This window comes from Aegilops tauschii, chromosome 3, assembly GCF_002575655.3.
Source record: "Aegilops tauschii subsp. strangulata cultivar AL8/78 chromosome 3, Aet v6.0, whole genome shotgun sequence".
Lineage (NCBI taxonomy): Eukaryota > Viridiplantae > Streptophyta > Magnoliopsida > Poales > Poaceae > Aegilops > Aegilops tauschii.
In genome coordinates, this window is record NC_053037.3 from 87,558,230 (window position 1) to 87,569,191 (window position 10,962).

Sequence of the window (10,962 nt, forward strand, 5' to 3'; positions counted from 1 at the left end):
TTGTGCATTATGCTTAAGTTCAACCATGGAGGCTTCTAGATTGTACATGTGGCAGAATCTGGTGGAATGTAGATGATATCCAATGGCCAGTAGTCCTTGGATTTGCCATCTCTGCACCGTCGGATTGGCTTCATCCAACGACCATCTTTCAAATTTATTCGCACTCTATATAGGGGTATAGAAAAGGTAGAGGGTAATGATCTTTCCTAGTAGCTTTGTTTAATTTTCTTAAATCAATTACCATTCTAAACCTGTGACAATTCTTTGTGGAATCAATTCATTTTTATCTTTAGGAACAACAGTGATACCTCCCTTCTTAGGGACACAATGAACAGGACTTACCCATCTACTATCAGCAACAGGATAAATTATACCTGCTTCCAGAAGCTTTAATATTTCATTTCTTACCACTTCTTTCATCTTTGGATTTAACCGTCGCTGATGATCAACTACTGGTTTAGCATCAGGCTCCATATTAATTTTGTGCTGACATAGAGTGGGACTAATGCCCTTAAGATCATACAGAGTATATTCAATAGCTGCATGGTGCTTCTTCAGAGTTTTCAATAATTTCTTTTCTTCATGCTCTGAAAGGTCAGCACTAATAATAACAGGATATATTTTCTTCTCATCAAGATAAACATATTTCAAAGTATCAGGTAATTGTTTAAGATCAAACACAGGATCACTCTTGGGTGGTAGAGGATCTCCAAGAGTCTCAACAGGCAAATTGTGTTTCAAGACAGGCATATGTTTAAAGAATATTTTATCTAATTCCTTTCTTTCATTCATAAACATATCATCTTCATGGTCTAGCAAATTTTGTTCTAAAGGATCAGTAGGAGGCACGGCAATAGAAGCAAGACCAATAATTTCATCTTTACTAGGCAATTCTTTATCATGGGGTCATCTACGAAATTTGGAGAAATTAAACTCATGAGACATGATAACCCACAAGTATAGGGGATCGCAACAGTTTTCAAGGGTAGAGTATTCAACCCAAATTTATTGATTCGACACAAGGGGAGCCAAAGAATATTACTTAATATCTGCAGCAAAATATTTAGTGGCAAAGTAGTATGGAAGTAACGGTAACGATGATAAAAGTGACAGTAGTTGTTTTGTAGCAATTCTAACAGTGGCAATGCGAAAGTGACTTAGCAAAGATCAATATGTGAAAAGCTCGTAGGCAATGGATCAGTGATGGATAATTATGTCGGATGGCATTCATCATGCAATAGTTATAACCTAGGGTGACACAGAACTAGCTCCAATTCATCAATATAATGCAGGCATGTATTTCGTATATAGTCATCTGTGCTTATGGAAAAGTGTTGGGAATCGTTGCGTGCAAAACAAAAAAATTCTACGCACACACAGTGATCTATCCATGGACATGCATAGCAACGAGGGGGAGAGAGTGTGTCTACGTACCCTCAGAGACCGTAAGCGGAAGAGTTTCACAACGCGGTTGATGTAGTGGAACTTCTTCGCGCTTCAACCGATCAACTACCGAACGCACGACACCTCCGCGTTCTGCACATGTTCAGCTCGGTGACGTCCCTCGCCTTCTTGATCCATCAAGACGTCGAAATAGTAGATGAGTTCCGTTAGCACGACGGCGTGGTGATGATGATGGTGAAATTATTCTCGTAGGGCTTCGCCTAAGCACCGCAAAACTATGACCGGGGGTGTAAACTGTGGAGGGGGGCGCCGCACACGGCTAATGATTGTTGTTGTGTCTTCTAGGCGCCCCCTTCCCCACATAAATATAGGTGGGAGGGGAGGAGAGGCAGCCATGGTTCGCCCCAAGTAGGATCCGAATCCTACTAGGGGTTTCTCAAGTGGTGGCCCCCCTTCCATATTTTATCGGAGAGGAAAAGGGAAGAGGGAAGGGAGGAAGGAAAGGGGGGCTGAACCCCCTCTTCCTTCTCCCAATCGGCCTCCTGCCATAGGGGGGCGCCACCCCATGTGGGCTGGTGTGCTCCCCTCTCATGGAAAATGTGGCCCATTATTCCCCCGGGAGTTCCGGTAACCCCCCCCCCCCCCCGGTACTCCGATAAATACCTGATACTATCTGGAACACTTCTGATGTCCGAATACTAGCATCCTATATATTAATCTTTACCTCTCAACCATTTCAAGACTCCTTGTCATGTCCGTGACCTCATCCGGGACTCCGAACAACATTCGGTCACCAAATCATATAACTCATATAATACTAAATCGTCATCGAACGTTAAGCGCGCGGACCCTACGGGTTCGAGAACTATGTAGACATGACCGAGGCACCTCTCCGGTCAATAACCAATAGCGGAACCTGGATGCTCATATTGGCTCCTACATATTCTACAAAGATCTTTATCGGTCGAACCATTATGAAAACATACTTTATTCCCTTTGTCCATGGGTATGTTACTTGCCCGAGATTCGATCATCGGTATCCACATACCTAGTTCAATCTCGTTACTGGCAAGTCTCTTTACTCGTTCCGTAATACATAATCGTGTAAGTAACTCATTAGTCACTTTGCTTGCAAGGCTTCTTATGATGTGCATTACCGAGAGGGCCCAGAGATACCTCTCCAATACTCGGAGTGACAAATCCTAATCTCGATCTATGCCAACCCAACAAACACCTTCGGTGATACCTGTAGAGCATCTTTATAATCACCCAGTTATGTTGTGACGTTTGATAGCACACAAGCTATTCCTCCGGTACCCGGGAGTTGCATAATCTCATAGTCGAAGGAATATGTATTTGACATGAAGAAAACAATAGCAATAAAACTGAACGATCAATATGCTAAGCTAACGGATGGGTCTTGTCCATCACATCATTCTCCTAATGATGTGATCCCATTCATCAAATGACAACACATGTCTATGGTTAGGAAACTTAACCATCTTTGATTAACGAGTTAGTCTAGTAGAGGCTTACTAGGGACACGGTGTTTTATCTATGTATCGACACATGTATCAAGTTTCTGGTTAATACAATTCTAGCATGAATAATAACATTTATCATGATATAAGGAAATATAAAATATCAACTTTATTATTGCCTCTAGGGCTGATGTCTACTACGCAACTTTATTCTTGTAGACACGTGTTGGGCCTCCAAGCGCAGAGTTTTGTAGGACAGTAGCAATTTTCCCTCAAGTGGATCAATCTGTGAGAGGTGTAGGATGAAGATGGTCTTGCTACCTCTTGAGCACTGCGTTGGTTTTCCCTTGAAGAGGAAAGGGTGATGCATTAAAGTAGCGTAAGTATTTCCCTCAGTTTTTGAGAACCAAGGTATCAATCCAGTAGGAGGCCACGCTCAAGTCCCTCGCACCTACACAAACAAATAAAAACCTCGCAACCAACGCAATAAAGGGGTTGTCAATCCCTTCACGATCACTTACGAAAGTGAGATCTGATAGATATGATAAGATAATGTTTTTGGTATTTTTATAATAAAGATGCAAAGTAAAATAAAAGGCAATAAAAATAGCTAAGTGTTGGAAGATTAATATGATGGAAAATAGACCCGGGGGCCATAGGTTTCACTAGTGGCTTCTCTCAAGAGCATAAGTATTACGGTGGGTGAACAAATTACTGTTGAGCAATTGATAGAATTGAGCATAGTTATGAGAATATCTAGGTATGATCATGTATATAGGCATCACGTCCGTGAAAACTAGACCGACTCCTGCCTGCATCTACTACTATTACTCCACACATCGACCGCTATCCAGCATGCATCTAGAGTATTAAGTTCAAAAAAACAGAGTAATGCTTTAAGTAAGGTGACATGATGTAGAGGGATAAACTCATGCAATATGATATAAACCCCATCTTGTTATCCTCGATGGCAACAATACAATACGTGCCTTGCTGCCCCTGCTTTCACTGGGAAAGGACACCACAAGATTGAACCCAAAGCTAAGCACTTCTCCCATTGCAAGAAAGATCAATCTAGTAGGCCAAACCAAACTGATAATTCGAAGAGACTTGCAAAGATAACCAATCATACATAAAAATTCAGAGAAGATTCAAATATTGTTCATAGATAAACTTGATCATAAGCCCACAATTCATCGGTCTCAACAAACACACCGCAAAAAAAGATTACATCGAATAGATCTCCATGAGAATCGTGGAGAACTTTGTATTGAGATCCAAAGAGAGAGAAGAAGCCATCTAGCTAATAAATGTGGACCTGAAGGACTGAGGTAAACTACTCACACATCGTCGGACAGGCTATGGTGTTGATGTAGAAGCCCTCTGTGATCAATGCCCCCTTCGGTAGGACGCCGGAAAAGGCCCCAAGATGGGATCTCACGGGTACAGAAGGTTGCGGGGGTGGAATTAGGTTTTCGTGGATGCTTCTGTTGGTTTGGGGGGTACGTAGGTATATATAGGAGGAAGAAGTACGTCGGTGGAGCAACGTGGGCCCCATGAGGGTGGAGGGCGCGCCCAGGGGGTAGGCGCGCCCCCTGCCTCATGCTCTCCTGGTTAATTTCTTGATGTAGACTCAAAGTCCTCTGGATCACGTTTGTTCCGAAAATCACGTTCCCGAAGGTTTCATTCTGTTTGGACTCCGTTTGATATTCTTTGTCTGCGAAACTCTGAAATAGGCAAAAAACAGCAATTTGGGCTGGGCCTCCGGTTAATAGGTTAGTCCCAGAAATAATATAAAAGTGTATAACAGAGCCCATTAATCATCCAAAACAGAATATAATATAGGATGAAGCAATCAAAAATTATAGATACGTTGGAGACGTATCAGGTCTCTCTCAAACGACCCTGCAACCAAATACAAGAAATCTCTTGTGTCCCCAACACACCCAATACAATGGCAAATTGTATAGGTGCACTACACTACAAAAAAAAAGACACATCCGTGACATTTTGGGCCGAACGAAAAAAAATTCTGTCATACATATGACACTTCTATGACGATAATTGTGACAAAACCCGGTATCATCATAGATGTGGTGGGCTCCTACTTCTATGACAGAAAATGGGCTTTTCGTCCTGGGCGGGCCGGAGACGCAGCTGCATGACATTCTTTGGGCCATCCATGACGGAAAAAACCATGGTAGAAGCGAGGACGAGGAAAATTTCGGGGAGTTCCCGGTTACGGTGGGAGGTCGGGGGCCGAGTGATGCGCGTTTCTCTCGTACACATACGCGCGTGTGTGCGAGGCGTTGGCTCTAACTGAACTCGAGCGAGGCATTGGGCTCTATTTGAACCCGAGCGATTGCACTGCAGGCTACGCGTTACTGAACCCGAGCGATCAATCGATGGCTGTTAACTGAACCCGATCGAGCGATTCCTTCGCTACTGCTGCTAACTGAAGCCGATCGATGCTGCCTCTGGGATGAACAGTGAGCATTGCGGGGGGGTTTGGATGAACAGTGAGCGGTGGCGTTGCCTCTGGATGAACAGGACCCCATGGTGTGGTGGAGGGCTGGATGAACAGTAGACGGTGGTGGGGTGCCCGTGGGGGGGTGGTTGAACAGGACCCCGTGGTGTGGAGGGCTGGATGAACAGTAGACGGTGGAGGGGTGCCCGTGGAGGGGTGGTTGAACAGTAACCGGTGGAGTAGCGCGCGGTGGAGGCTGGATGAACAGGAGCCCGTGGAGGCTGGAGGAGGTCGACGGTAGCCCGTGGAGGCTGGAGGAGGTCGACGGTGGAGATGAACAGTATCTCGTGGAGTCCCGTTTTGCGGTACGCCACACCCCTACCGATGAACAGGACCCCGTTTCGACCGTAGGAGGTCCGTTTCGTCCGTTTTGCGGTACGCCACACCCCTCCCGATCAACAGGACCCCCGTTTCGACCGTAGGAGGTCTGTTTCGTCCGTTTTGCGGTACGCCACACCCCTCCCAATCAACAGGACCCCCGTTTCGACCGTAGGAGGTCCGTTTCCTCCGTTTTGCGGTACGCCACACCCCTCCCGATCAACAGGACCCCGTTCCGAACGTAGGAGGTCTGTTTCCTCCGTTGTGCCGTACGCCAGGCCTCATTTCCATCGCCTGTTCCGTCCAAGCCCTCCCGATGAACACGACCACGCATTCCTTTCCGACCCAGCCGGTTGGCTCCCATGCGTTCCGTTGCCTCCCGATGAACACGACGCATTCCGTTGCCTCCCGATGAACACGACGCATTCCGTTGCCTCCCCATGAACACGACGACGACGATGTTTCTCCGTTCCGACCCATCCATGTACACGAGCCCTGGCCGTACGTATGCGCGAGTAGGCGTTCGAGACCCCGCCCGTATGTACACATACGTGGCCGTATTTTCTTTCTTGCACCCTGGCCGCTGTACGTACGTGTACATGCTACGTGCGCGCCTCTACTACGACACGTACGCGCCTCTACTACGACACGTGCGCGCCTCTACATCCACCAGTATATATGTACTTACACGTTCGCGACCAGAATGACAACGCTACGTACGCTTCGACCAGGTGGGTCCCGACTGTCAGCCACTTCCTTGCCTGCGAAGATGTAGCTGGTGGGTCCCAGCAGTCAGAGGGGCGAATCATTTTTTTTGCCCGGACGCACTTCCTTGCGTGCGAAGATGTAGCTGGTGGGTCCCAGCAGTTAGGGGGAAACGTTTTTTTTGCGAAATACAGTGGCCCGTCCGGTGGGTCCGACCTGTCAGGTGGAGGAATCATTATTTTCCGCGTAATAAGGAGGCACTTCCTTGCTGCGGCCGTGGAACCAGCTGTCAGCCTCTCCATGTACAGTCCGCATCCGATGGAAGTCGTTCCTTGACCACGTTGACCACGCCGCGCCGAGAGCACCAGGGTGGTGGACGACGGCGAGGCCTAGGAAGGGGACGACGGGGAGCCGAGGAAGACGCGGCAGAGGAAGCCCGCGCGGAGAGGAGTACGAGGGTTCACTGGTTCGGCTGCGGTGTGAGGCTGCCGTCGCCGCAGGGCTTGGCCAGTAGTGGGAATAGTAGGGGGCTGTGAGGCCTCCGCGGCAGCACAGCCGGCCACGGGAGGCAGGAGCATGCGGCACGACCGGCGCTGCTTTGGGCGGCTGGAGCAAGAAGACCAGAGGTTGAAGAAGCACTACGGCCGTTGGATGGACATCGTACGGTCACTGGAGCTAGAATCGTTCATATAGACTAAAGTTGACAAAGGACCCCGTCCCAGTCAACTTAGTAGGCCCACAAGTCAGCCTCCCACCATGGTGGGTCCCAGCTAGCAGGGGGAGTATTCATTTTTTTGTGCGTAATAAGGAGGCACTTCCTTGCGTGCGAAGATATAGCTGGTGGGTCCGAGCTGTCAGCGGCGGTAATGTTTTTTTCGCGAAATACAGAGGCCCTTTCGGTGGGTCCCTGATGTCAGGTGGAGGAATCATTATTTTGCGCATAATAAGGAGGCATTTCCTTGCGTGCGGCCGTGGACCCAGCTGTCGGCCTCTCCACGTACAGTCCACTTCAGATGCATGTCGGTCGTTGACCACGTTGACCAGGCCGCGCCGAGAGCACCAGGGCGGTGGACGACGGCGAGGCCTAGGAAGGGAACGACACGAAGGCAGGGAAGACCCGGCAGTTGTTTCCCATGCGGAGGGGAGTACGACTGTACGAGGGTTTACTGGTTCGTCTGCCGTCGCCGGAGAATAACAGCAGGTGTGGGTGAGTAGAGGGATGGCTAGGCCAGCGATGGGAGTACGGTGGGGCGGTGAGGCCTGCGCGGCAGCAGAGCCGACCGCGGGGAGGAGGGAGCAGGCAGTCCCGCCAGCGCTTGTTTGGGCGGCTGGAGCAGGAAGAGCAGAGATTGAAGAAGCATGACGGTCGTTGGATGGCCATCCAACAGTCACTGCTTGTGTGTCAACCTTTTTTTAGGAAAGCCTCAAATCTATGGAAAACAGCAGACAGCCCATCTGCCATTATTTCAAATAACTTACAGCCCATTTGCTAATTATTAAGGGTTTTTTTGGAGCCCATATTCTTTTTGTTAGCATTACAGCCCATATTGTGGCCACGGTTAAAAAATTATACGAAATTTTGCATATTTCAGTGCGATCCAAACTGTTTTTAATCCCGAAAATTCGACTCACATTCAAACTGATTTTAAAAATAAATGTATATCAATATAAAATCCAACAAATTCTCCACGCATAAAAATTAATGTAATTTAAAATCTCGAAATGAAAAAAAAAGATATTTGAAACTAATTGCCGGTTTGATGTGTTTCAAAAATGTACAGCCCCTTTCTCATTACTAATGGGCCATTTTCTCGGCCAGCCGAATGAAAGCTCTCCTCGTCTTGAAAGATTTGCAGCCCAACAGGCCTGACAAAGTGACTTACTTGGCAAATCACAAAAAAACTGGGTTGTGGCCGTGGACCCAGCTGTCAGCCTCTCCACGTACAGTACTCTTCCGATGGAAGTCGTTCCTTGACCACGTTGACCACGCCGCGCGGAGAGCACCACGGCGGTAGATGACGGCGAGGCCTAGGAAGGGGACGACGCGGAGCCGGGGAAGACGCGGCAGTGGAAGCCCGCACAGAGAGGAGTACGAGGGTTCACTGGTTCGGCTGTGTTGTGAGGCTGCCGTCGCCGCAGGGCCTGGCCAGCGGTGGGAATAGTAGGGGGCGGTGAGGCCTCCGCGGTAGCACAGCCGGCCACGGGAGGCAGGAGCATGCGGCACGACCGGCGCTGCTTTGGGCGGCTGGAGCAAGAAGACCAGAGGTTGAAGAAGCACTACGGCCGTTGGATGGACATCGTACGGTTACTAGAGCTAGAATCGTTCATATTGACTAAAGTTGACAAAGGCCCCCGTCCCAGTCAACTTAGTAGGCCCACAAGTCATCCTCCCACCATGGTGGGTCCCAGCTAGCAGGGGGAGTATTCATTTTTTTTGTGCGTATTAAGGAGGCACTTCCTTGTGTGCAAAGATATAGCTGGTGGGTCCGAGCTGTCAGCGGCGGTACCGTTTTTTCGCAAAATACAGAGGCCCTTTCGGTGGGTCCCTGATGTCAGGTGGAGGAATCATTATTTTGCGCATAATAAGGAGGCATTTCCTTGCGTGCGGCCGTGGACCCAGCTGTCGGCCTCTCCACGTACAGTCCACTTCAGATGCATGTCGGTCGTTGACCACGTTGACCAGGCCGCGCCGAGAGCACCAGGGCGGTGGACGACGGCGAGGCCTAGGAAGGGAACGACACGGAGGCAGGGAAGACTCGGCAGTTGTTTCCCACGCGGAGGGGAGTACGACTGTACGAGGGTTTACTGGTTCGTCTGCCGTCGCCGGATAATAACAGCATGTGTGGGTGAGTAGAGGGATGGCTAGGCCAGCGATGGGAGTACCGTGGGCGGTGAGGCCTGCGCGACAGCAGAGCCGGCCGCGGGGAGGAGGGAGCAGGCAGTCCCGCCGGCGCTTGTTTGAGCGGCTGGAGCAGGAAGAGGAGATTGAAGAAGCACGACGGCGGTTGGATGGCCATCCAACAGTCGCTGCTTGTGCGTCAACCTTTTTTTTAGGAAAGCCTCAAATCTGTGGAAAACAGCATACAGCCCATCTACCATTATTTCTAATAATTTACAGCCCATTTGCTAATTATTAAGGTTTTTTTTGGAGCCCATATTCTTTTTGTTAGCATTACAGCCCATATTGTGGCCACGGTTAAAACATTATACGAATTTTTGCATATTTCGGTGCGGTCCGAACTATTTTTAATTCCGAAATTTTGACTCACATTCAAACTGATTTTAAAAATAAATGTATATCAATATAAAATCCAACAAATTCTCCACGCATAAAAATTAATGTAATTTAAAATCTCAAAATGAAAAAAAGATATTTGAAACTAATTGCCGGTTTGATGTGTTTTAAAAATGTACAGCCCATTTCTCATTACTGATGGGCCATTTTCTTGGCCAGCCGAATGAAAGCTCTCCTCGTCTTGAAAGATTTGCAGCCCAACAGGCCTGACAAAGCGACTTACTTGGCAAATCACAAAAAAACTGGGTTGTGGCCGTGGACCCAGCTGTCAGCCTCTCCACGTACAGTACTCTTCCGATGGAAGTTCTTCCTTGACCACGTTGACCACGCCGCACGAAGAGCACAATGGCGGTGGACGACGGTGAGGCCTAGGAAGGGGACGACGCGGAGCCGGGGAAGACGCGGCAGTGGAAGCCCGCGCGGAGAGGAGTACGAGGGTTCACTGTTTCAGATGTGGTGTGAGGCTGCCGTCGCCGCAGGGCCTGGCCAGCGATGGGAATAGTAGGGGTAGTGAGGCCTCCACGGCAGCACAGCCGGCCACGGGAGGCAGGAGCATGCGGCACGACCGGCACTGCTTTGGGCGGCTGGAGCAAGAAGACCAGAGGTTGAAGAAGCACTACGGCCGTTGGATGGCCATCCAACAGTCACTGCTTGTGCGTCAACCTTTTTTTAGGAAAGCCTCAAATCTGTGGAAAATAGCATACAGCCCATCTGCCATTATTTCTAATAATTTACAGCCCATTTGCTAATTATTAAGGTTTTTTTTGGAGCCCATATTCTTTTTGTTAGCATTACAGCCCATATTGTGGCCACGGTTAAAAAATTATACGAAATTTTGCATATTTCGGTGCGGTCCGAAAATTTGCATATTTCGGTGCGGTCCGAACTGTTTTTAATCCCGAAATTTCGACTCACATTCAAACTAATTTTAAAAATAAATGTATATCAATATAAAATCCAACAAATTCTCCACGCATAAAAATTAATGTAATTTAAAATCTCAAAATGAGAAAAAAGATATTCGAAACTAATTACCGGTTTGATGTGTTTTAAAAATGTACAGCCCATTTCTCATTACAAACGGGCCATTTTCTCGGCCAGCCGAATGAAAGCTCTCCTCGTCTTGAAAGATTTGCAGCCGAACATGCCTGACAAAGCAACTTACTTGGCAAATCACAAAAAAACTGGGCTGTGGCCGTGGACCCAGCTGTCAGCCTCTCCACGTACAGTAC